Here is a 25,104-nt window from a genome sequence, read left to right as displayed (position 1 = left end):
CTGTGGAAAACGATCTCAATACAATTCTGAAAAACGCGACTCTCCGAACGCCAGCCGAACAAGTCTCCACAGCCGAAGCGCTGTGTCTCTTTTCAGCTGGCGATAAACCTTTCCTCGATCCTTTGCGGACTTGTAAAACTGTAACTGATCAGAATAAAAAACGCTCACGCTAAAACACAAGCACCCGTGTCTCGCCAAAGCTGACAAATAAACAGACGGACAAGCCGCACTGCACGTGTGAACAGGGGAATGAGCGAGCGAGCGGGGATAGGGCGCCTCCTGCGCTTAAAAGCTTACAGCACCTGGTATTCCCAGGCGGTCTCCCATCCAAGTACTAACCAGGCCCATCCCTGTTTAGCTTCCGAGATCAGATGAGATCAGGCGTGCTCAAGGGGGTGTGGCCGTAAGCGAGAGCAAGGCTCGCTGGCACCCTTCTTATTGAGAGGACAGCTCCGTCACCTCTTTTACGACGCTGCTTTTTTTCCCTTGCGTTTTTCTCTTCTTCCCACGTTCTCTCTCTTCACTGCCTTCGTCCCCACTCTATTTCACTTCAGCCTTTCACTTTTGCTTCCTTCCAATGAGGACGGAGCTGCGGGAGAAAGGGCGCTATAGAGGATCGCTGTGGAGAGCTGCTGCTGTGCTTTGACATCTGAGCTCTGTGGAAAACGATCTCAATACAATTCTGAAAAACGCGACTCTCCGAACGCCAGCCGAACAAGTCTCCACAGCCGAAGCGCTGTGTCTCTTTTCAGCTGGCGATAAACCTTTCCTCGATCCTTTGCGGGCTTGTAAAACTGTTCCTGATCAGAATAAAAAACGCTCACGCTAATACACAAGCACCCGTGTCTCGCCAAAGCTGACAAATAAACAGACGGACAAGCCGCACTGCACGTGTGAACAGGGGAATGAGCGAGCGAGCGGGGATAGGGCGCCTCCTGCGCTTAAAAGCTTACAGCACCTGGTATTCCCAGGCGGTCTCCCATCCAAGTACTAACCAGGCCCATCCCTGTTTAGCTTCAGATATCAGACGAGATCAGGCGTGCTCAAGGGAGTGTGGCCGTAAGCGAGAGCAAGGCTCGCTGGCACCCCTCTTATTGAGAGGACAGCTCCGTCACCTCTTTTTCGACGCTGCTTTTTTTCCCTTGCGTTTTTCTCTTCTTCCCACGTTCTCTCTCTTCACTGCCTTCGTCCCTGCTCTATTTCACTTCAGCCTTTCACTCTTGCTTCCTTCCAATGAGGACGGAGCTGCGGGAGAAAGGGCGCTATAGAGGATCGCTGTGGAGAGCTGCTGCTGTGCTTTGACATCTGAGCTCTGTGGAAAACGATCTCAATACAATTCTGAAAAACGCGACTCTCCGAACGCCAGCCGAACAAGTCTCCAAAGCCGAAGCGCTGTGTCTCTTTTCAGCTGGCGATAAACCTTTCCTCGATTCTTTGCGGACTTGTAAAACTTTTCCTGATCAGAATAAAAAACGCTCACGCTAATACACAAGCACCCGTGTCTCGCCAAAGCTGACAAATAAACAGACGGACAAGCCGCACTGCACGTGTGAACAGGGGAATGAGCGAGCGAGCGGGGATAGGGCGCCTCCTGCGCTTAAAAGCTTACAGCACCTGGTATTCCCAGGCGGTCTCCCATCCAAGTACTAACCAGGCCCATCCCTGTTTAGCTTCCGAGATCAGACGAGATCAGGCGTGCTCAAGGGGGTGTGGCCGTAAGCGAGAGCAAGGCTCGCTGGCACCCTTCTTATTGAGAGGACAGCTCCGTCACCTCTTTTACGACGCTGCTTTTTTTCCCTTGCGTTTTTCTCTTCTTCCCACGTTCTCTCTCTTCACTGCCTTCGTCCCCGCTCTATTTCACTTCAGCCTTTCACTCTTCCCTCCTTCCAATGAGGACGGAGCTGCGGGACAAAGGGCGCTATAGAGGATCGCTGTGGAGAGCTGCTGCTGTGCTTTGACATCTGAGCTCTGTGGAAAACGATCTCAATACAATTCTGAAAAACGCGACTCTCCGAACGCCAGCCGAACAAGTCTCCACAGCCGAAGCGCTGTGTCTCTTTTCAGCTGGCGATAAACCTTTCCTCGATTCTTTGCGGACTTGTTAAACTGTTCCTGATCAGAATAAAAAACGCTCACGCTAATACACAAGCACCCGTGTCTCGCCAAAGCTGACAAATAAACAGACGGACAAGCCGCACTGCACGTGTGAACAGGGGAATGAGCGAGCGAGCGGGGATAGGGCGCCTCCTGCGCTTAAAAGCTTACAGCACCTGGTATTCCCAGGCGGTCTCCCATCCAAGTACTAACCAGGCCCATCCCTGTTTAGCTTCCGAGATCAGACGAGATCAGGCGTGCTCAAGGGGGTGTGGCCGTAAGCGAGCGCAAGGCTCGCTGGCACCCTTCTTATTGAGAGGACAGCTCCGTCACCTCTTTTACGACGCTGCTTTTTTTCCCTTGCGTTTTTCTCTTCTTCCCACGTTCTCTCTCTTCACTGCCTTCGTCCCCGCTCTATTTCACTTCAGCCTTTCACTCTTGCTTCCTTCCAATGAGGAAGGAGCTGCGGGAGACAGGGCGCTATAGAGGATCGCTGTGGAGAGCTGCTGCTGTGCTTTGACATCTGAGCTCTGTGGAAAACGATCTCAATACAATTCTGAAAAACGCGACTCTCCGAACGCCAGCCGAACAAGTCTCCACAGCCGAAGCGCTGTGTCTCTTTTCAGCTGGCGATAAACCTTTCCTCGATCCTTTGCGGACTTGTAAAACTGTTCCTGATCAGAATAAAAAACGCTCACGCTAATACACAAGCACCCGCGTCTCGCCAAAGCTGACAAATAAGCAGACGGACAAGCCGCACTGCACGTGTGAACAGGGGAATGAGCGAGCGAGCGGGGATAGGGTGCCTCCTGCGCTTAAAAGCTTACAGCACCTGGTATTCCCAGGCGGTCTCCCATCCAAGTACTAACCAGGCCCATCCCTGTTTAGCTTCCGAGATCAGACGAGATCAGGCGTGCTCAAGGGGGTGTGGCCATAAGCGAGAGCAAGGCTCGCTGGCACCCTTCTTATTGAGAGGACAGCTCCGTCACCTCTTTTACGACGCTGCTTTTTTCCCTTGCGTTTTTCTCTTCTTCCCACGTTCTCTCTCTTCACTGCCTTCGTCCCCGCTCTATTTCACTTCAGCCTTTCACTCTTGCTTCCTTCCAATGAGGACGGAGCTGCGGGAGAAAGGGCGCTATAGAGGATCGCTGTGGAGAGCTGCTGCTGTGCTTTGACATCTGAGCTCTGTGGAAAACGATCTCAATACAATTCTGAAAAACGCGACTCTCCGAAGGCCAGCCGAACAAGTCTCCACAGCCGAAGCGCTGTGTCTCTTTTCAGCTGGCGATAAACCTTTCCTCGATCCTTTGGGGACTTGTAAAACTGTTCCTGATCAGAATAAAAAACGCTCACGCTAATACACAAGCACCCGTGTCTCGCCAAAGCTGACAAATAAACAGACGGACAAGCCGCACTGCACGTGTGAACAGGGGAATGAGCGAGCGAGCGGGGATAGGGCGCCTCCTGCGCTTAAAAGCTTACAGCACCTGGTATTCCCAGGCGGTCTCCCATCCAAGTACTAACCAGGCCCATCCCTGTTTAGCTTCCGAGATCAGACGAGATCAGGCGTGCTCAAGGGGGTGTGGCCGTAAGCGAGAGCAAGGCTCACTGGCACCCTTCTTATTGAGAGGACAGCTCCGTCACCTCTTTAAGACGCTGCTTTTTTTCCCTTGCGTTTTTCTCTTCTTCCCACGTTCTCTCTCTTCACTGCCTTCGTCCCCGCTCTATTTCACTTCAGCCTTTCACTTTTGCTTCCTTCCAATGAGGACGGAGCTGCGGGAGAAAGGGCGCTATAGAGGTTCGCTGTGGAGAGCTGCTGATGTGCTTTGACATCTGAGCTCTGTGGAAAACGATCTCAATACAATTCTGAAAAACGCGACTCTCCGAACGCCAGCCGAACAACTCTCCACAGCCGAAGCGCTGTGTCTCTTTTCAGCTGGCGATAAACCTTTCCTCGATCCTTTGCGGACTTGTTAAACTGTTCATGATCAGAATAAAAAACGCTCACGTTAATACACAAGCACCCGTGTCTCGCCAAAGCTGACAAATAAACAGACGGACAAGCCGCACTGCACGTGTGAACAGGGGAATGAGCGAGCGAGCGGGGATAGGGCGCCTCCTGCGCTTAAAAGCTTACAGCACCTGGTATTCCCAGGCGGTCTCCCATCCAAGTACTAACCAGGCCCATCCCTGTTTAGCTTCCGAGATCAGACAAGATCAGGCGTGCTCAAGGGGTTGTGGCCGTAAGCGAGAGCAAGGCTCGCTGGCACCCTTCTTATTGAGAGGACAGCTCCGTCACCTCTTTTACGACGCTGCTTTTTTTCCCTTGCGTTTTTCTCTTCTTCCCACGTTCTCTCTCTTCACTGCCTTCGTCCCCGCTCTATTTCACTTCAGCCTTTCACTCTTGCTTCCTTCCAATGAGGACGGAGCTGCGGGAGAAAGGGCGCTATAGAGGATCGCTGTGGAAAGCTGCTGCTGTGCTTTGACATCTGAGCTCTGTGGAAAACGATCTCAATACAATTCTGAAAAACGCGACTCTTGAACGCCAACCGAACAAGTCTTTAAGTGGAAATCTAATAAGTAAATTGATTCTTAAAATGTAGAGAGCTTTGCAAAGAAATATATTGGGGCTTTTAGATAATATATTTCAAGGATGTAATTGCTGTGCTACAGTACGTGCAGAATTTTAGAAAACAGTGCGTCAACAAAGTACACTGTTTAGGTTACTTTAGAAGACAATGTACCAAAACAATATATGCTGTCTGGGTCGTTAGAATTAGCTGAAAGTAACTGATAAGCTTTGAATAACATATCTAGTGCTTCTTCTTTCGCTTTTTGATGTAATCTGTTTTCTCTTAGGGAAAGTGGAAGTTTTAGAATGGACAAAGCGCTGAGCTTTTTTACAGCGCAACGTCTTATGAAAACCCTGTACTGCTTGTAACAAATTGAGTCTCTGGTTGCTCCCAATATTGAAATAAAGACCTTACTCAGGTGAGAACTCTCTCTTGTGGCTTCCTTGATAGTTATATTTCCATGACACCGGTTTTAATGTCTGTAGATTGTATCTTATTTTTATTTTTTGTTTTGTTTCATGTTCATATTATGTGTTTTCACCCAGTTGACTCCAGTTAATAACAGTTCACCCAGTTAATAGCCACTTTTTATGCGCGAAAAACGGGTGATCTTTCTATCTCGTGATCAGCTTAGTATCTTTCTGTAAGTTTTTTTCTTCTTAATTAAACGTTTAAAATACATGAATTTCATAAAGACAACACACGTTTCGAACAGAAAAAAATCATATTCTGTTCTCTTCCTGGTATGTATAACAGATCAGCAGGTCTTATTTTCCCAATTGCTTTTTTTCCACTGTATTTATCATAATGGCTAGCCAATGTCCTCTCTTAGCTAGGTAATGTTACTTGTGGATGTGCTTCTGCATTGCGTAGAAGCACATGTATCCATAGAAAGTGTATTATACTACTATTTGAGCTACAGTACATAAAAATAATTATATCGTTATTAATTTCTTTAGGTACGTGATTCCATATTATATTCCCTATTAATCAAATTCTAAAAGTATGCTTTTGTTTACTCCGATAACGAGCACATTCACAGAAAATGTGAATATCTTATGACTTTTCACAAAGTATATAAAGTTAAGATGGTCAGAAGGAGCATGTAAAAACGTTTCCGAAACGTGGTAAAATCTTACTACATGTAAGACTTTGATGCTTAAAATGTTTAGGAAGAAAGTGGAATACTGGTGTGTATTTTTTCTTTAAACTACCAATACCAGCCATATACAGTTTACACTATATGTTTATGTTCCTAAATTAATATAGTTTATGGTGGTGTATCGTGGTTGTAGAGGTTTGATGGGTTTACTGAGACAATTATTAATTGTAGCAGTAATCACGAGGTTGTTCGTTGGGGCTTTTAGAAAATCAATCGTCAGAACAACTAACAACGCACACACACGGGTTAAATACACGGGATACATTTCTTAATATAAACTGTGCACCAAACATATACTAGTCTGCCTGGATACGAGCGGCAGACCTTACTGTGAGGGTTATCAATATACAAGGTATATAATCTCGAAGAGATGCCAACACAAAGAGATACACAACAGAGAATATATGTCAATATATATCGTTCGGTTACCAAATCGCTAATCAGTGTTATTACCCACTGTTACTCTAAACTCGGAAGTAAATACATTACTCATGAATTAAATTGATAACAACTTGTGTTGAGGTACAATTGAATTCTCGAGACACAATGTAGAACATGGGGTTTACTTATCCACTGTGTATGGATTTGGAATCTCCCGGCACGAACACCAAGTCACTCTTTTGCCTGGGAAGAAGCTGGTTCGTTCCTGGTCCAGCGCTGCTTCTGAATAAGCTATTCAGGTTGTCGATGAGGGTCCAACTGTAGGCTGCCGTTGATCAAGCGGATCATTCACGTTGGTAGAATTCTGAGTACGTATGGGATCCTCGGCCTCGCGCTTAGAACAAAGTCCAAGTCCCTTTGCAGACAACAGCAGTTGTCACGTGATTGTCTCTGAGGATGCGCGAAAATGGCCAAGGAGAGCCCCGATCTGAGCTTGCGCTCCCTTTTTGACCAAGACATAGATGTGTGCTGATTGGTTGAGAGTTTGGCGGGCATTAGAGACCCACGTGGTATTACCACGCCCTGCCAGTCCCTGATTGGTTGGTCAAGGTGAGATATGAGTCACTTACTCTTGACACTTAGGAATGCAGTCCAGATGTCCATTCGGCACTCCCTAGACAGATAGGCACCAATGGATGACCATTGATCATGATAGCCAGGCTAAGCTAAGTGCATCCCCATCTGGGAGCTGTCCATTATCAAAAGAAAACATCTTAAATCAACCTGCATGAATACTTTCTCTGTGGCTGCACCACAAAGATGGAGGGTGAGATCGGGCCTCATTTAGGACAGAATACCACGGCCTAATTCTGTCTTATTAACAAGCATTGCCGCTACAACGGCATCTCTCCTGTCAAACTTCCTCCTGACATGTTTGACAGGATCTGGGCCGTGGTGAACAGTGGGAAAGACGCCCTGTGGAGAGTGAGGAACATGGGGCTGTTCAAAGGCATCGAGGTCCCAGTCAAGGCAGCAGGTAGCCTGGCCCTGTTCATCACCCGAGAGAACTATTACCTCAGAGATCTGTGGAGAGAAGGGAGGAAGCAGAAAATCTGTGGGAAATTGAGAGCATAGGTCAATATCTCAAGAAACTGTGAAAAACATTATCATGTTTAAGTAAAGAATGTGATTTGCACCAGAAAAAAATAAATTGTTGCTATATAACTGGTACCGTGTCAAAATGTAATGAGATGGGATTATATATACTGTTTTAAGTATGTATATTAATGTAAAGCTTTCTAATTTGTGATGTCCTGTATTTTTTTGTGAAAAGAAAATAAAGTTCTTAAAAAATCGATTCACCCAGGGCAAGGCTCGGCCATTGCACTCCGGCTGTGCTGACCCCTGCGAATTCCCCAAATGTGGGAATCTCGACTGCATAATTTCTGGTAGTGGGGGACTGCGTTCGCGCTCTCTCCTGATGTGCTTGGTCAAATATCAGATACGGGAGAGTTAGGACACCATGAGCTGCGATAGGATCCCAGTTCGAAAGGAGTCGATGCCACTGCTGGTTCCCGGTTTCTTTTAGTTAGAGGTCCGGAGAAGCATTTCAAGCTGGTTACACTACTCCTTCCGGACATTCATTCCCTTTTCAAAGTCAGTCATTTTGCTGTTGTCTGCATTATTTAGGCTGATTATCGAGGTTAGCCTTTATTTGGTCATGGGGGCCTCGGTACTGTATGCTAATTCTCAAGACAGTTTCACCCGTTTTCTGATTGCTAGGTTCTGTACCAGTGCAGACATGTCAAACAGTGAATAGCTGTACCTCTATTGTATCCGTGCTCAATGAATGAAATCAGTATTAAATGAATATATGTATAGTTATACGAAAAACAAGTGGTTTATTGACTCATCTTCATTTGCAGATTTAGAGGCAGCTTCGATATTCGGGGGAGGCATAAAACATGGTGCTGATCTTTGGAAAGCAGGAGGCAAAACTGACACGTTCTCATACAAGGAGCTGAAACCAGGCCACCTGGGTGAAGATCAGGTATCGTAACCGCTAGACCATATGGGAGCATACAGCCATGTTGTGCGTGCGTCATGTAAGCAAACTGTAATTGCTGCCTTCATGACCTGCTTGATGGAGAAAACACACAAGAGAGTTGGCACTCAGAGTGTCGAAGGGTTGATGTATACTAGGGCTCAGTTGAAATGCAGCGTCAGGACTTTTCCGACTAGTGTCACACAAAGAGAGTACATCCTTTCCTACTGGCTGTGTATGTCTCGGTAACTCGCTGTGATCGTATAGTGCTCAGAATTTGTGTTGTGGCCGCAACAACCCCGGTTCGAATCCACATACTGGCAGAATAGGAGGAGTACTGCCTGACTGGATCGTTGATGAACGACAGAGGCCACTCCGACCTCTTCTTGGTTTTCTTCAATGACTTACTAAGGATCTTCTTCACATTCGCCCATGCAGGGGAAGCCAGTTACACCAAAGCAAACGCAGGAAAGTGCATTTCAAGCAGAGACCAGGAGGGACTTGTTTACACCGAGAGTGGTCGGAGAATGGAACAATGCGCCCAGCCCTGTTGCTGGAGCCGATTCTTGATGAGATCTTGGGCTCACTAAGAGGCCCCCGCTGGATGCTAATCTTTCTGTTGTTCTTGCAGGTCCTGCGCTGCTTTTGAGCCGACAGAGCTCGTCCTGGTCTGTCGGCACAGCCCAATTGCAAATGATCGGCTCCACGTACAGAAGGAACGTGCGTTTGGTACAAGAGTGCACGAAGGCACCGGAAATACATTGGGAACAAATGACCGGTCGTTCAAGACCTCTGTGAAGTACAGGAGCGTGCAAAACGAGGCTGCTTCCACCCGGTCTCGAACCGGGGACCTTTCGCGTGTTAGGCGAACGTGATAGCCGCTACACTATGGAAACCTGCAGGGACCGCTGCTGGTGTCTTGCTTGCATTTCGGGCTGAGAAAGGGACGCGTCACTTTAGGCAGGGTGCGCTGGAGAGAGGAACAAAGGGCGCGATGAAACAAAATACCAAAACCCGGGATCAAACCAGGGACCTTTAGATCTTCAGTCTAACGCTCTCCCAACTGAGCTATTTTGGCGGTGCGCAGAGCCCACAGCCACCTGCTCCAGCCTTCCTGTGTTGCGGCATGAGCACCAAGAGTAGCGGGAGAGTGTTGCAGGAACGTCACTCTGAAGGAAAGCCACCCAGGTGCGCCCTCTGAGCTCTGTCCAGCGCATCTTCCTCGCATGGACTCCTGCCTGCGACGGGCAGGAAACAATTAGCAAGAACAGAACGACACCCCATGGGTGTCTCATGACCACACCTTAGGTTGTGACACGTGCAGGTGTGAGGGGTTGCCGGGCTACTTTGGAGCAGAGCTTGGGCGGAGGGGGGGCGGGAAAGCAGACAAAGAGGTGACACCTCAAGGTCTGCACGATCACAGCTCTCCGCTGCCCCAGGCTTCCGCTCGATAAGCTACTGGACACACCCGCCCCTCCTCACACAGACCGTGGAAAAGCCCCCGAGTGTGAGGGCTCTCTCTTCCTCCCAGGAGCTCTTGGACACGACGCACAGACAGGGCGCGGGGAGCCGCCGCCTGCAAACACGGCTCCAGGCAGGAATCCACTCCGCAGGAACCGCAGAGCAGAGGAGATGGGGGCAGCTTAGCTCCTGTGCAGAGACCTGAGCTGTTGTTGCTGCGGACGCTGTCTTTTCTGCACTCGGGGTAGGAGTGAATGTTGAGTTGCCCTTAGAAATGAAGCAGAGCACTTCAACGGCACGGTTGTGTGTGTGTTTGCGCGCCCTGGTGATTCTGGGAGACAGATCGAACCTGGGCTGTGGTTTAAATGCTATTGGTTTGTGAACAGAATACCCTTATCCCAGTGCATTGTGCCACATTAAATAAACGCACGAGAAAAAGAGATTCAGAACGCAAAGCTGTGTCAGTGTTCTGTGTAAAAAATCGGTTTGAACATCACAGGAGCTGTTTTTAATAAGCTGCTGAGTAAAGAATATTGTAGCATTTACAGGTTCTTTTCAGAACAAAGGACGAGTGGAGACGCGATTAACAAACAAGCGCTTTGTTATTAATACTCACACTTTGTTATGAACACTACCATTAAAACTACCAGTTGTACTCTCACTAATGTTAAAATGAATACACTAGTAGTAGTATTAGTTGCTGCCCGTGACGTCACATACACTCTCTGTGACGAATGCGAGACACCTAGACACATACAGTGACGTGCCGGCTGTTGCCGTGGTTACCATACTTATGATTAACACTAAACGCACTATGGTAATTGATCGATACAGTCTTTATTGACTGTTTTCTAGATATTTAAACAGGGTCAAGAAAAGAATCAGTACTCACCAATCAGTGAAGTTAATCGATTATTCTATGGTCCTTCAGCTGAATAAATTGGTTGTCGATACATAAGTGATCAATAATTCTCCTCCGTTCCCTCCGCGCATCTCCCGCGGTCTCGCTCTCTGATCCCAGCACTCTGGCTGGTGTCTGTGACGTCACAGCGCTCTTTCTGACAAAGCAGAGCTGGAGGAGACTCCTGTCCGGAGCCCGGGGGGCTTTTCTTACAGATATAAAATCTTCCCCCCCAAAAAAAACACACCGGACTGTGAAGAGAAGCGAATCATCACAGTTGGAGAAGGAGAGCGACAAACCTAGGAATAAAATTCATTAAACAGAAAAAAAAGTTTACATCGCAGATTATTGCGTTACAAAGCGTACCCGTGTGGAGCAGTAGAGGACAAGCACGAGTCCCTGAAATAAGCGCTTTTAAGAGTTTTACACAAATCTTCAGAGTAAAGAAGCCAGGAGGATCAGACTCCTGATCCTGGAGGTTAAAATGTGTATCCTGGTTTTATTTCCACCCAGCTCTCAGTTCCATTAGTGGTCTGATGATTTAAATTAACTGTATAACTGTTACCAGACTTAATCTAAATTGTAAATTTATAAGACTGGCTACTAATAATAAATATACTGATCAAAGTGTCAATACTGGTGTTTATAAAATAAATACTGTAGCATTTGCAGGTTCTTTTCAGAACAAAGGACGAGTGAAGACGCGATTAACAAACAAGCATTAACACAAAACCAAACACAGGATATACACACACATGAGGAGACTGAGGGAACAAGTACACATAGTTAGGGTGGTAATTACCTAACAACACACTATACTTTTACAAGACTACACAGGGCACTAGAACTACTAGGACATTATTTACACAGGTAGGGTCAGCCGCTGGTCATCGTGCTGACCCTCAGACTCTCCCCGGCTACCACTCCCAGCATGCCCAGTGGTACTACGAGCGCCTAGGGGCACTTTCTCCTCACCACCAGGCGAGGGCATTACACTGCCCCCACCTGAAGCGTCTGGCGTCTGGCGTCTGGCGTCTGGCGTCTCGCCGACGTCGAACACCCCCCTCAGGCTGTACTCGTACTGGGCTAACTGCTGTGGAACCCTGCGCCGCAGTGACGGCTGGCGACCCACGGACGCCCCACTATCGTCCGGCTCCAGCCCCGGCTGCTCCTGTAGAGCCTCCCCACACGGCTCCTCCTCCCGGGCCCGGTAGGGGGCCAGGCGGTCTCGGTGCAGGACCACCACTCTCCCCCGTGTTCGCAACCGGACACGGTAGCAGACTTCACCCACCACCCCGAGTACCTCAGCGGGACCCTCCCACGACGGCGCCAGCTTAGGGCTGAGGCCTTTGCAGCGGCGCGGGTTGTACACCCAAACCGAGTCCCCGGGCTGGAAGGCAGGCCCCCTGCAGCGCAGGTCGTAGTGCCGCTTCTGCCGGACCCCCGCCTGTGTCAGGTGGGTCCGTGCAAAGCTGTGCACCTGCTGCATCCGCTGCCGCAGGTCCCACTCGTAGTCCGGTCCAGCCGGCGGTGCCGACCCGTCTCCGGGCGGCGGGCCGAAGACCAGGTCCACCAGGGTTCGCATTTCCCGGCCCAGCATGAGCGAGGCCGGGGTGCACCCGGTGGATTCCTGGACCGCGGTCCTGTACGCCCAGAGCGCAAGGGGGAGGTGGCAGTCCCAGTCCCGTTGGTGCCGGGACACCAGGGTGGCCAGCTGGGTGGCGAGCGTCCGATTAAACCGCTCCACCAACCCGTCGCTCTGGGGATGCAGCGGTGTGGTCCGCGTCTTAGTGATCCCCAGGCGCTGGCACACTCTGGCGAAGACCTCGAAGTTACGCCCCTGGTCACTGTGTAACTCCTCCGGCACCCCCAGCCTGGCAAATATCCCCTCCAGCAGTGCATCGGCCACCGTGGGGGCACTCTGGTCCGGGAGGGCGTAGGCCTCCGGCCACTTCGTAAAATAATCCATGGCCACCAAGACGTAGCGGTTCCCAGCCTCGGTGCGCGGAAACGGGCCCAAAACGTCCACCCCCACCCGCTCCATAGGAGCCCCCACCTGGTGTTGTTGGAGGGGGGCCCGAGAGTGCTCGGGGGGACCCTTCTGCGCCACGCACACCGCACACGTTTGGCAGTACCTCTGCACGTCCCAGTGGCAAAGACCCCAATAAAAATGGCCTCGGAGACGCTGCAGGGTTTTCTTACCGCCGAAGTGCCCCATGCCCGGCTGGCCGTGCACCGCCCCGCGGAGCGACCGAGGCACCACCAGCTGCCACCGTACCTCACCACTGGAGGGTACCCGCCACCCCCGGTGCAGCACCCCATCCTTTACCTCCAAGGCCTCCCACAGGGCGCAGAGGGCCTTGACGGACTTTGGGTGCGGGGCGAGCTCCTCTCGCGTAGGCCGCACTCCAGCTGCCCTCCAGCGGAGCACCGGCCCCACGTCAGGATCAGCTGCCTGACGCTGCGCCAGGTCTGGCAGGCCCACCCCCAGCGGCCCCTCCCGGGCCGTGGCCGCGGTGCCCACCCCCGCCACGGTGCGGACAGCCACCTCACGCTGCTCCCGCCGGGCGCAGTGATGGCAGTCCGCGGCCTCGCAGGGGCGCCGCGAGAGAGCGTCGGCATTGAGATGGCGAGACCCCGCACGGTGCACGACAGTGAAGTCGTACTCCTGCAGGATCTCTATCCATCGCGCCATCTGCCCCTCCGGCTCCTTTTAGTGGAGCAGCCAGGTGAGGGACGCATGGTCGGTCCTCAGCCGGAACCGGGTCCCGAACAGGTACGGCCTGAAGTGGTGGACCACCACCATCACCGCCAGCAGCTCGCGACGGGTCACGCAGTAGTTCCGTTCAGCCCTAGTCAAAGCCCGACTATAGTAGGCCACTACGCGCTCCCCATCCGGCCCCTCCTGCGCCAACACCGCGCCCACCCCCGAGTCACTCGCGTCGGTATCGAGAACATACGGCAACCGCGGGTCGGGGTAGGCCAGCACGGGGGCCCCCACCAGAGCTTCACGCAACCGGCCGAAGGCAGTCTCACAGCCCGAGTCCCAGTCGAAACGGCGGCCCTTGTCGGTGAGGGGTTGAGCCTCAGGCCAGCACGGCGGATGCAGTCCAGCACCGCCTGGAGGTTCATCAAGGCCTGGTCGAAGCCCCGGGCATGAACCAGCAGATCGTCCAGATACAGCACACACTGGTTCCGCGGGACAGATCCCAGCACCCTCTCCATCAGCCTCTCGAACGTCGCCGGGGCATTGCACAGGCCAAAAGGAATGACAGTAAACTGCCAGAGGCCCTGGCCGATAGAAAAGGCTGTCTTCGGGCGAGCATCGGGAGCAAGCAGTACCTGCCAGTAGCCGCAGCGGAGGTCCAGGGAGCTGAACCAGGTCGACCCGGTGATGTAGTCTAGGGCGTCATCTATCCTCGGCAGGGGGTAGGAATCTTTCCGGGTGACCTCGTTCAGCTTGCGGTAGTTGACGCAGAACCTCCACGAGCCGTCTTTTTTTTTTACCAGTACAGCTGGCGCCGACCACGGGCTCGCGGAGGGCTCAATCACCCCCGCTGCGGCCATCTCCCGGATCTTTTCCTCGGCGGCGGTCCGCTTGGCGTGAACCATGCGTCCCGGTGGGATGCGGATGGGCCGAGCGTCGCCGGTGTTGATCTCGTGTTGGACCAGGGCAGTGCGGGTGCAGTCCTCATCTATCGCCGCAAAGAGATCCTCGTTCTGGGCGAGTAGCGCCTGGAGCCGCTGCCGCTGGTCCTGATCGAGGCCCTCGCAGCTCTGCTGGTAGATCCTCAACGGCGCGCCTCGCTTCCATGCAACGCTCGGCTCCCGCCGCCGCCGCCTTGTCTGGCCCCCCGGCTGACTCGGGAGCAGGATCCAGCACGCTCGCTCCCCGGCTCACAGGCCTGGTCTGCCCCGGCGACTGCCGCCGCCACCGCCGCCACTGCCTCTTTTTCTCCCAGCTCCGGCAAGCCCGCGTCCCTCGGCCTTCGCCGGGCCTGCCCTCCACCAGGTGAAGTCGCTCCCCCTGCCACACCAACTCCTGCCGGCTCAAGTCCAAACTGGCCCCCACTCGCTGCAGTACGTCCAGCCCCAGAATGCAGTCCTCCTGGATGGGTGCAAGGTAGCAGGGGTGGCACACCGTCGCTGCACCTAGACGGAAGGCAAGCACCCGTTTCCCCCGGACTGCGGCGAGCTGTCCCATCACGGTCCTTAGCCGCAGGCCGGAGGCCTCCCATCCTGGGGGGTTGGTGCCCTCGGTGTCGGGGAGGACGCCCGGCCGGAGTAAGGTTACCGATGAACCGGCGTCGAGTAGGGCCAGGCAGGGTTGGTCCTCGATTCGGCAGTGGAGGTACAGGCCCCGGCTACAGCCGACTCGCCCCACGGTGACGTGAGGGGCGCCGGTCTTAATAGCGCTCTCCGGAGCGGGGGGTGAGGTGTTCGAGTGGCGGCCTTCCACACGCTGAGTCGCCCCGTTCCCGTTTCCCGACGCCGATCGAGGAGTGCGAGGTTCGGGTGCCCGGCAGAACCGGGCTCAGAGTTCCCTCTTCCTGCAGCGGTCGCAAAGCAGCGTGTGGGGCTGTTCCGCAGGGGTCGCTGCAAGGTCTGGCTCCTCTTCCCCCTCGCTGGACTCCTCCGTCGCCGCCTCGGTCAGCCAGCAGTGTCTGCTGGCGCTTCCAGCCACCCTGAACACGGCCTCAGCCAAGGCCTGCTCCAGCGATGCACTTGGTGCCGCAGCTCCTCGGGTGAGAGGGCCTTGAGAAAGGCCTGGAGAGCCATCTCCCCCTGCGCCTCCCGGGGAAAAGTTGGGTATCCTCGGCGGGCGAGGAACGCGACATCAGCGGCAACCGGGCCCAGTCGCTCTCCTGGTCGGCGCCGCCGCAGGGCCAGCCTCTCCCGCATCAAGTCCGGCGCCTCCTCCACACCGAAACGCAGCTGGAGAGCCGCCGCCAGCGCCGTGTATTCGCCTCTGTCCTCCTCCGGGACGTCCAGGAGCACCTGGCAGGCCACTCCTTCCATCTCTGCCCGGCACCAGCCATTCGTCCAGGCCGCGAGCTGGAACTGCGCCTTGTAGGTTTCCCAAGGCGCTTCCCCGTCGTAGCGACCGGGTTGCACCCGCACTGATGGGTGTGGGAATCGCTGGTCAGCTCCAGCAGGGAGGGTATCTTCTCTTTGGGGCATCCACTGGGCGGGAGTAGCGGGCAGTCGCCCCCAATTCTACCGGCAGGACCACTACTGGATAGCCCTGGTAAGGGCTGTGGCCACCTGTCACACCCAGGAGTTGCTCAGGCTCCCTATGTGCGCTGCCGATGGGTTCTGTCTCTTTTAGAGTCAGACAGCACTTGACAGAATCAGCTAATGTCTGCCAAGATTTGTCCATCCTGCCCGCTTCTGACACCAATGTAGCATTTAGAGGTTCTTCTCAGAACAAAGGACCAGTGGAGACGCGATTAACAAACCAAGCAATAGCTTTATTCTTTAACAACCACAAAACCAAACACAGGATATACATGCACATGAGGAGACTGACAGAACACGTACACATCTTTAGGGTGGTAATTACTTAACAACACGCTATACACTTATAAGACTACACAGGGCACTAGAACTACTAGGACATTATTTACACAGGTAGGGTCAGCCGCTGGAAAGCAGGGATAATAAGGAAATGGGTGGCACCCAAGCACATGTTAAAGAAAAAAAACTTGGCTTCTTAAAAGTGATTATGATAGCCACAGGACAGAAGAGACAGTGCACTGTGGTCCAATAATGACTGTGTTGAAACAGCCAGAGTGTGCTGCATGCCATGGAGATGGAAAAGGTAGCTCATCCCAGTCAATCGCAAGGTTGTGTAGGACTGCACATGACCTGATGATGATGGTGCTGCCTCTTGATGGACTGGTATACAAACCAAATGACAGCCAAGCAAAGCGTTAGTTGTTTTACAATTCCGAAAGATTGTTCAAAGTGGCTTCTTGCATTTTTATGACTCCTGTTATAGTGCTTCTCTTGTAATGTTGTAGGATTGTGCACAGGTGTCAGAAGATATAGTCATAAAGAATAACCACAGGCAAAACAACATGCCAGCTTGCTCTTCCCTACTTTGAAAGGAAGATATGGGAACTGATTAAAGAACTTAATTTGAAATGTAAGCTCCTACTAACACAGGAGAGAGAGTTCTGAAAAGTAAGCACAAGGCACACCATGGATAAATAAATGTATTAATTTAAAAAAAGAAATACTGAGAAGGTCAGAGGAACAATAATTGTTGTATTTATTTGCTCAGGTAGTTTTATAAGTTTAACTTTCAGTAAAGTTCTGTTAAAAATAAAACTGGTCATTAGTTGGCGTCTTTTGTAACGATTTAGCAATAGTGACATGTCGGCTTGTTCGACTGGAGTGTTAAACAAAAATAATACAGTAGCGTCCTGTCTCAAGTGTACAGCTGCAGTTCTCGTTTGTTTCGTGACTAATTGCAATTGCATTAGTCTGTGTAAAAAAAGACTTCTGCAGCTCCAGTGGTGCAATCGAACTCATGCTGAGATTGAGTTCAAGCCTCACCTGGAGCAGTGTGGCCTATATCTTCAACTATTTAAACTAACTGACCAGTTTAGGTCCTGTTAAGTATTTGCTGGAGATCAGGTCTAAATTAACATCAAAGGAACAAGTAAAGGTTTGTTCCTTGTCAGACCTGAAGAAGGCTCCAAAGCTCAAACGTTGTTTGCTTCTCTTTTCTGCATGGAATAAAATTTTACTTGTTCCTATGCAGTCCACACATGCTGACACAGCTCCCTACTTAAATTACCATCAGCAATGGACCTCCAGCAGACCTATACACAAATATATGAGAGAGGTCTACTGAAATGAGAGGAGCATGATGGAGTACCGAAGACTTGAAAAAGCACTCACTTTTCTGTGTTTTTGTTGTTACCAAGATTTGTTTTTAACGTTCTTTTTCTCTTTGTTTTGAAGTTGTTCTGTTTTTTTTTTCTTTTTTGTAGTTGTTAGACTACTACAGGGATTTACCTAGTCTATTAAGACTTCTTTTATCAAAACATATTTTATTAATAAAAGTGTGATTTCTTAATAATCAACTTTAATGTTATCTTTATTAGTAGCTGTATTACAGGTAATGCATGCACAGCCTTTATTATGCTATAGTGAATTTTCAGGTATCCCATGGAGGGAAGAGAACTGAAATTAAGGAAATACTTATTTAAAGGGGTATAAGTCTTAAAAGTGTTCTGTCACATCTGGGTGTTAATTGAATAGATTTGTTGTATTATTTCATATGATTTGACTCTACACTTGTGTTTCTCAGGAGACAGCAGTAATATTGGGGATTTGCAGGTACAGATAATAAATTATACTATACAAGTGTAGAGGTTTGATGGGTTTACTGAGACAATTATTAATTGTAGCAGTAATCACGAGGTTGTTCATTGTGGCTTTTAGAAAATCAATCGTCAGAACAACTAACAACGCACACACACGGGTTCAATACACGAGATACATTTATTAACATAAATTGTGCACCAAACATATACTAGTCTGCCTGGATACGAGCGGCAGACCTTACTGTGAGGGTTATCAATATACAAGGTATATAATCTCGAAGAGATGCAAACACAAAGATACACAACAGAGAATATATGTCAATATATATCGTTCGGTTACCAAATCGCTAATCAGTGTTATTACCCACTGTTACTCTAAACTCGGAAGTAAATACATTACTCATGAATTAAATTGATAACAACTTTTTTTGAGGTACAACTGAATTCTCGAGACGGAATGTAGAACATGGGGTTTACTTATCCACTGTGTATGGATTTGGAATCTCCTGGCACGAACACCAAACCAGCTGACAAGCTCTGTTGCAGCCTCTGTTCCAGCAGTTGTCCAATGGGCGTTGTCCCGGCGTCCTCTGGCTACCAGTCTGAATCCATCAAGAAGACAGGAATTTTAATATCGCACTGCCGTCTTGTGTACAAAATATTTGTTCAGCTCTAACGTCTGTGTGCGTTGACAAGGCATCTCAAAAGGACGTATTAAATAAGAAAATGATCCTTTCTGTTACCATTCCTGTGGTTGGAGCGTTGTTTCACCCTTTTACGTTCTACAATATTTACAGACAAGGTTTTATCACTGGAGTTGTACAGAACAAGTGTGCATCAGTCCATGAAAATCATCAGTACTGCTGTTTTTCTATGCATAGTTTAATCAAGAGCACTTAAAAGATGCAAAAGATGGATTGTGGTCTGTGAGCACCTGCACATCTTCGAAAGGTCTCTATGTCGGGGGTGTAGCTTAGTGGTAGAGTGCTTGTCTTACATGTATGAGGTCCCAGGTTCAATCCCTAGCATCTTCAAGTGCTTTATGTTACTGTGCTCACATCGCAGTCTTCTGTCGAGTGAGAACTCTTTGCTCGTGTTCATAGAGAGCCAGGTTTACACAATTAAACTCGAAGTGCTACAGTGTTCTCTGCAGTTTTAGATGTACCTCCAAAGCATTTAGTTCTGTTAACTACCAAAGAATGTGAACTAATTTAAAGTCACATTCAGGAAATCCAGAGAACGTCTTCACACTTGTCGTGGCTGTTGCAGAAAAACCTCACCCGGGATTTCCTGAGAGATCATTCACCGAGCGAGTCCTCCCTCTGGATTCCGCACTGAGCTGAAAGCTGCGCGAATTCCTCACTGCGTGTCCTGTACTGTGTAGCACAGTGACAAGAACGCCTTGAGTTTTTTTCCGTATGTGAAGGAAAATGCAAAAGAGCATGAAAAGTGTTGATGGTATAAAATATCCATGGTACAACTTGAGAAAGAACTGACGGACAAAACAATGACATTTGATGATTACAAGAGAAACACAACCATCCGAACATGGGCTTGGATCCTGAACGCTTGTGTTAAAAGACAAAGCAAAGGATATAACCTGTAAATGTCTTCATGTCTTACAGTTTATGAAATAACACAATTTCTTCCTTTCTTAATAATTTCTTACTATTGATAGATGCTTTTTTGAATTTTAACAGAATCACAATTACAGACATTTGGGGTTAAACTGTTATTCACATATTCTAACGAAGAGAAACGTTAGTGTCTTCCGGTATGTGAGCCCATTTCTCAAATAAGAAAAGAATAAGTTATATAAATTGAATTATTCTATTTTGTAGGCTTGCATAGTCTTATTCATATTTCAGTTAAACCTTTTCTTCTGTAGTAATTTCACTTGATATTATATTAGTCCTGATTTACAATTTTTGGACATGGTTCATCTTAAATAATTTGTAATTAGTTTCAGTTTTGGAAAATCGCGCCCAGAAGCTACTAAAACTGGTAATGTTTGCATAATGTGTAATGCAATAGTAGCATTTTGGGTGGGAAAACAAAAGGTATTTCTTGGTATGAATCCCAACACTTCATAAGCGGTGTTCGAGGATTTCTCGCTTCAGATAAAGCTGTCAATACATCACAGATTTTTACTCAATCAATATCAGCAGTGTTATCGCTACCGAACACTAAATATAGATCCTGGCAATACTTCGTGAGATCTTCGTAAGAAAATCCAAAAAAGTACAGAAGCAATAAACGCTTTTTTTGGATCAAGAAGAGGATAATTATGAGACTCAAAATATCCCTGTCTTTTCTTTTTTCGAGGACAAATGGATTATTGAGGTGTAAAGATGGGTTAAAAACCAAAATCATCTGCTATTGCTGCTGTTTCTTTGATAGTTTCTTCAAATCCTTCAATTGATCATTGATATAGAGGAATAATATTATACAAATTGTGTTTTTCTGTGAATTGCCAATTTTATTGTAATTACATCTTCGTTTACAGATGTCTTGCATGTATCACAAGGTATAATAGTCGCCGTGTGTCCTCAGCTAAAATGTTTTAAAAAGTACGACAAAAGTACAATATGCTTAACAACATTTATGGTTATATCTATATTAAAATGAAGGTAAATATACCAAGATATTAAAAAACAATTGTACAGTCCTAATCTCATAATGCTTGTGAAGTTTTCCAATAAATCCGAACTATAATTTTGAAATATTATTGCTGAGAATGCGAAGAGAATACAAAGATCAAAATCAATGAGTGAAAATACAAAAGTAGTTCATTAAACTGAGTTTCTTCCCTGAAATGATTTGATTTGCTTGCAAAGTACTAAGCAGCTTTGAACGGATCACGGGAATCAAATATACAGATGGGTTCAGAGTGTGCTTTCCAACTTTTGTGTAACATTTTCCTTTGATAGGGCAGAGTTGTCTTCACAATCTGGGTTACATAAAAAGGAGTGACGTCAGTACAAAACAGCTTTCCTTCTTGGGGAACAACGGTTGTGTTCCATATTTCTAACTATTTTGGTTTCAAGATCTCAATTTAGTGTGAAACATAAAACCACCCTTTTGGTTAACAACCGAGCCACAAAGACTCATGTACATCTTAACACTCCTCGGTCTCAGTGAAAGTAATACACTCCGTAACATTTCCAGAGATTCATTTATTTTTAAAGGAAAATCACCAACAGCGGCCGAGATCTACTGGAGTTTTTCATTCTATACTGCGATTTCTGAAGGGTACCCTGTGAAAATATGAGTTTTGACGAGAAGGGATGGACATATAAGGCTTGGGGAATTAAACTTTAAGGTGAAGACTGCGGGTTCAGCAGCAGCAGAACCTGATCAGTATCAGTTGACTCCGATATACTTTGAAAATTAACTTCGGGATTTAGAGTCAGACATGCTACCGTTGCACCATGGGGTACTTAATTAAAAAAAATAGAAAAACAGTCAGTGTTCCTGGATCTGTTATCAAGAACAACACCTGCACAAGAGCTGTGCAGGAAGAATAAAATATGGTCTGAGATGAAGAGACTCTCTTCGGAAGAGCGGCGCTCTTCACAGGAGAATTTTTTGTGAAGCTGATTTGTCTCCTTTGGGGAATTCAAAACAGCTGAGAGCTGTGACCTTGTGGCACAAAGGTAGCATGTCTGACTCCACATCAGAAGGCTGTGTGTTCAAATTATGTCGAGGTCTGCTTTTAGTTTTTCAGGTTCTGCTCGTCCTGAACACGGAATTCACACCATGTAGTTGAGTTCTATCTGTACGCCACATAGATAATCTAAACAAAATAGAGCCCTACTGGACATACAGTTAGGATCTCCCACAGCGAATACCCTTGAACACAAGAGAGAAGGCACAGTTCACATCTGCGAAACATCACATCCGTCTTTAGAGACAGCTACATCAGAGAATGGAATCCCGGAAGTTTCAAATAATTTCTTTTAATACAGGTTCAAGCAAACCTGAAAGTTAGGGAGTTTCTGGACACTTTTGTTTTATTAAAAAGTGTCTGAAGCCTGAAAATGTAATTTGAAAAAAAAACGCTATTGGACATTAGCAGGTACTTTTTGTAATGATTTGCTATTTCATGCTGGAAAACAAAGGAAACAGACCCAATGTTTGCTTTCAGGTGCGGTTCATTACATAATAGACATCTATTACTGAGGAGCTTGAATAAAATTTACATGAGCCAGGTAGAAGTCGAACCTACAATCTTATGATCCAACATCAGATGCGTTATTTATTAAACTGCTGGTATTTCACATAACCTGAATTCCCCAATAGTGTGCTCAGCGTTGCTACTAGTAATATACCGCCCCGTCTAAAATTTCAAAGTGAGAAACGTGTGTTTTCTGATTTTTTATGAGTTTTAAAATATAATCTCTTTAAATCAGACAAAGGCTTTATGTTCCGCACTGAAATTCCAATTGATTGAGAATTCAAAGAAAGACTGTTTTCTTCCACAACACCGTATAATTATCACATCCACCAGACTCTCCAACTTCTCCAGACCTTGCTGGGTGAGCATTCGCTCCGATAAATTAGGTCACGTATCATGTAAATCACTTCTTCTCAACACAACATTTCCTGGTACACGTTTTCTCTATGAAAAAAAGACATTTTTCCCTTGCATGATTTCTCGTTTTTTATCAAAGCGTACAGAAAGAAAAAAGAAGAAGAAATAGTGTTGCAAAAGAACTCTGTCACCCTTGGGAAATGTCAAACGCATTGGACATGAAAAATGCCCAATAAAAGCCATTTCTCTTCGTTTCTTAGTGTCGGGGCTGCTACTGTATGTAAAAGAGGCAATTTGCTCTGAGAGCAGGTTCAACACTTTCTGAACGCAGATGTCTCAGAGCAGTGTGTCCAAGTAGCTGTAAAAGGTGACAGTCATCCTGTCACTGTAGCTTAGTTGGTTAAAGCGCTTCTCAATTAAACAAAAGAACCTATGCTCAAATCCCAGCTGTGTATTTCTTCCTATCTTGTAGTACAGAACGTACCATTTTGGGCAATCACAAAGGGCTTGACTTCGTTAAATGCATGTGTTCATTTCCTTTCTGGAAAACTTGTTTTTGATTAAATTCACACAGCTTGCGAAACATGAAATTCAGTTTTTGGTTATCAGTGCAGAAAAAATATTACCGGCTGGCAAAAAGAACGGTAAGATATTTTTTTTTTGATTCGAGAAAATACTCCACCAGTCAGTCTCTGTGGCACAATCGGTTAGCGTGTTCGGCTGTTATCCAAAAGGTTGGTGGTTCAAGTCCACCCAGGGGCGGGTTTCTTTTGCGATGTAAACATTGTTTTCGCATAGGTCGATTGGATTTCTCAGCTAAATCACAGCCATTTTAATATTTGTAGGAAATGCGATTGTTCAACACGTGTCAAAAATGTCCAATAATGCCCAACATCGCAACTCCCCAGAAAACCATATTCACCCAAGAAAAATGATCGTCGAATCGTCATTTATACTCCCGTCACATCCTCTGCTGAAATATTTTAAAAATACAATGCAGATTTGTTTGAGAACTTGACAAGCATTGTTTTGTTAGCACTGTGCAGTTGGATTTTGATATTTTGACATATTTACCTTAATTTTAAACTGTAAATACTGTACAATCTATTGTAATTGTGTTGTAATATTAAAATATGTTAGCTGAGGATGCAAAGGGGTGAAAGGGAAAGGTCAGAGGGTACAGTAACAACAAGGTTAGGATTGGTGGAGGTGGTAGGGGTGTTGATGGTTTTTCTCTGTAGAGGATGATTGAGTTTTTTATCGTTCTCTGAAGTGAGAAACTGGAAGAGTTGGGAGTTGAGAGATCTGATGAGGTTAGTTATAAAAGGAAGTTGATGTGGAGCTGTTAGCTGTAAGAATTCCTTAATGTCTTTGATGTTGTCATCAAAGATAAACTGCAGTAAGCAAAGATAAAAAGAAAATTATCTTTGCATACTGCCCTGTCTTTCTAACAACTGAAGAAGGCATGGAATAACCTTTTACTTGTTCCTTTGCAGCCTACGCATGCCGACGCAGCTACAGTATAGTTCTGCAAGTCCATCTAAAATAACTTTGTTAATATATGCAGGTGATAAATTAACGTGTCTGAGTATCTTTTCCAGCTTTACTGAATTACATCAACTTGCCCACCGAGGATAAGCGTACCTCCGTTGCCCGAGTAACGTGACGCCTGTGAATGACGTGTAAAGAGCGCATTCTATACCTAGTGGAGACGGACAAAGTTTCCAGCGCTGGGTTTCAGGGGCTTTCCCAACCTCTCCTCGACCTTTAAACGCCTTACATAGTAAATTTACATTATCCTGTAATATGAATTTCCCTAACAGAAAAAAAAAATGTAACAGAAGAAACTCTCGTAAGGTTAAATTCCCCCCCCCACGATTACAACCTCCGATTAAACTGCTGCCTGACCGGTGTACGCGTCGCCAGTCCGCTCCGGCTCCGCAGGAGACGGGCTGTCAAACCCGAGACGGGAATCCGGGTCCGGGCTGCCCCACGGGTGAGTGAACCGCCGTCCTCTCCGGGCTTAGTCCGGACGGAAGCTCAGTAGTACCTAGTGCCCTGTTCACTAACTGCTGTAGGGTACGAGAGGTCGGCGGTGACTAAACACTCCGCCTGCAGGGAGAGGGACGGGACGGAGACGGTTATTCTCTTCTGGCAGTTTATTTTAACTGTCACATTTCCACCGTCTCTCTCTCTCTTTCATTTTCGTCCTGCTCTCTCCCGTTTCCTCGTCACATGGCCGCCGCATGGCCAGTCAGAGAACAAGGAAACGCGTGTATCATCATCGTAAACCTGTTCAGAGACGGAAGTAGAGCTCTCTTTAACTTAAAAATATTTTAAACTGCATAACCGAATAAAACAATGACAACGGCCCAGGGCATAAACGCGCACCAGTTTCTGACGCGTAGGCGGACTTCAGAGGCGCCTGACTCCTTTTGTCGTTGAACCGACTTCTGTCTTCATTACTTCGGAGTTTCACTCCTACTTCGTATCAGAAATAAATAACTTTCCACACGACTTTACAGGAAGCTGGAAACAACAGGTTCGAGAAGTGATATTTACATGTCTCTATATATAATACTTTCCGTACAAATAAAAGGTATAGATGTCTGGGGGA

The 25,104-nt window shown here is 47.8% G+C and overlaps 7 non-coding genes and 2 pseudogenes across 7 annotated transcripts; 1 reads left to right on the top strand and 8 right to left on the bottom strand.

Moving 5' to 3' along the window:
• Window positions 1–290: 290 nt before the first annotated feature.
• LOC148667278 (5S ribosomal RNA) lies at window positions 291–409 on the bottom strand. Its single transcript, XR_015939086.1, has one exon. It is a non-coding gene; the product is annotated as a 5S ribosomal RNA (ribosomal RNA).
• Window positions 410–946: 537 nt separating this feature from the next.
• Window positions 947–1,065, bottom strand: LOC148667277 (5S ribosomal RNA; annotated as a pseudogene).
• Window positions 1,066–1,602: 537 nt separating this feature from the next.
• On the bottom strand, window positions 1,603–1,721 carry LOC148667276 (5S ribosomal RNA). Its single transcript, XR_015937386.1, has one exon. It is a non-coding gene; the product is annotated as a 5S ribosomal RNA (ribosomal RNA).
• Window positions 1,722–2,258: 537 nt separating this feature from the next.
• LOC148667275 (5S ribosomal RNA) lies at window positions 2,259–2,377 on the bottom strand. The gene has a single exon (XR_015937385.1). It is a non-coding gene; the product is annotated as a 5S ribosomal RNA (ribosomal RNA).
• Window positions 2,378–2,914: 537 nt separating this feature from the next.
• Window positions 2,915–3,033, bottom strand: LOC148667274 (5S ribosomal RNA). Its single transcript, XR_015938201.1, has one exon. It is a non-coding gene; the product is annotated as a 5S ribosomal RNA (ribosomal RNA).
• A 536-nt stretch (window positions 3,034–3,569) lies between these two features.
• LOC148667273 (5S ribosomal RNA) lies at window positions 3,570–3,688 on the bottom strand. The gene has a single exon (XR_015937384.1). It is a non-coding gene; the product is annotated as a 5S ribosomal RNA (ribosomal RNA).
• A 536-nt stretch (window positions 3,689–4,224) lies between these two features.
• On the bottom strand, window positions 4,225–4,343 carry LOC148667272 (5S ribosomal RNA; annotated as a pseudogene).
• Window positions 4,344–7,525: 3,182 nt separating this feature from the next.
• On the top strand, window positions 7,526–7,690 carry LOC148667271 (U1 spliceosomal RNA). Its single transcript, XR_015938471.1, has one exon. It is a non-coding gene; the product is annotated as a U1 spliceosomal RNA (small nuclear RNA).
• Window positions 7,691–9,077: 1,387 nt separating this feature from the next.
• Window positions 9,078–9,150, bottom strand: trnav-aac (transfer RNA valine (anticodon AAC)). The gene has a single exon. It is a non-coding gene; the product is annotated as a tRNA-Val (tRNA).
• Between the last annotated feature and the right edge of the window lie 15,954 nt (window positions 9,151–25,104).

This window comes from Lepisosteus platostomus, chromosome 5 (assembly GCF_059453375.1).
Source record: "Lepisosteus platostomus isolate fLepPlt1 chromosome 5, fLepPlt1.hap1, whole genome shotgun sequence".
Classification (NCBI taxonomy): Eukaryota; Metazoa; Chordata; class Actinopteri; order Semionotiformes; family Lepisosteidae; genus Lepisosteus; species Lepisosteus platostomus.
Note: the sequence above shows the minus strand (reverse complement) of the source record. Positions and strands in the feature narration are given on the sequence as shown.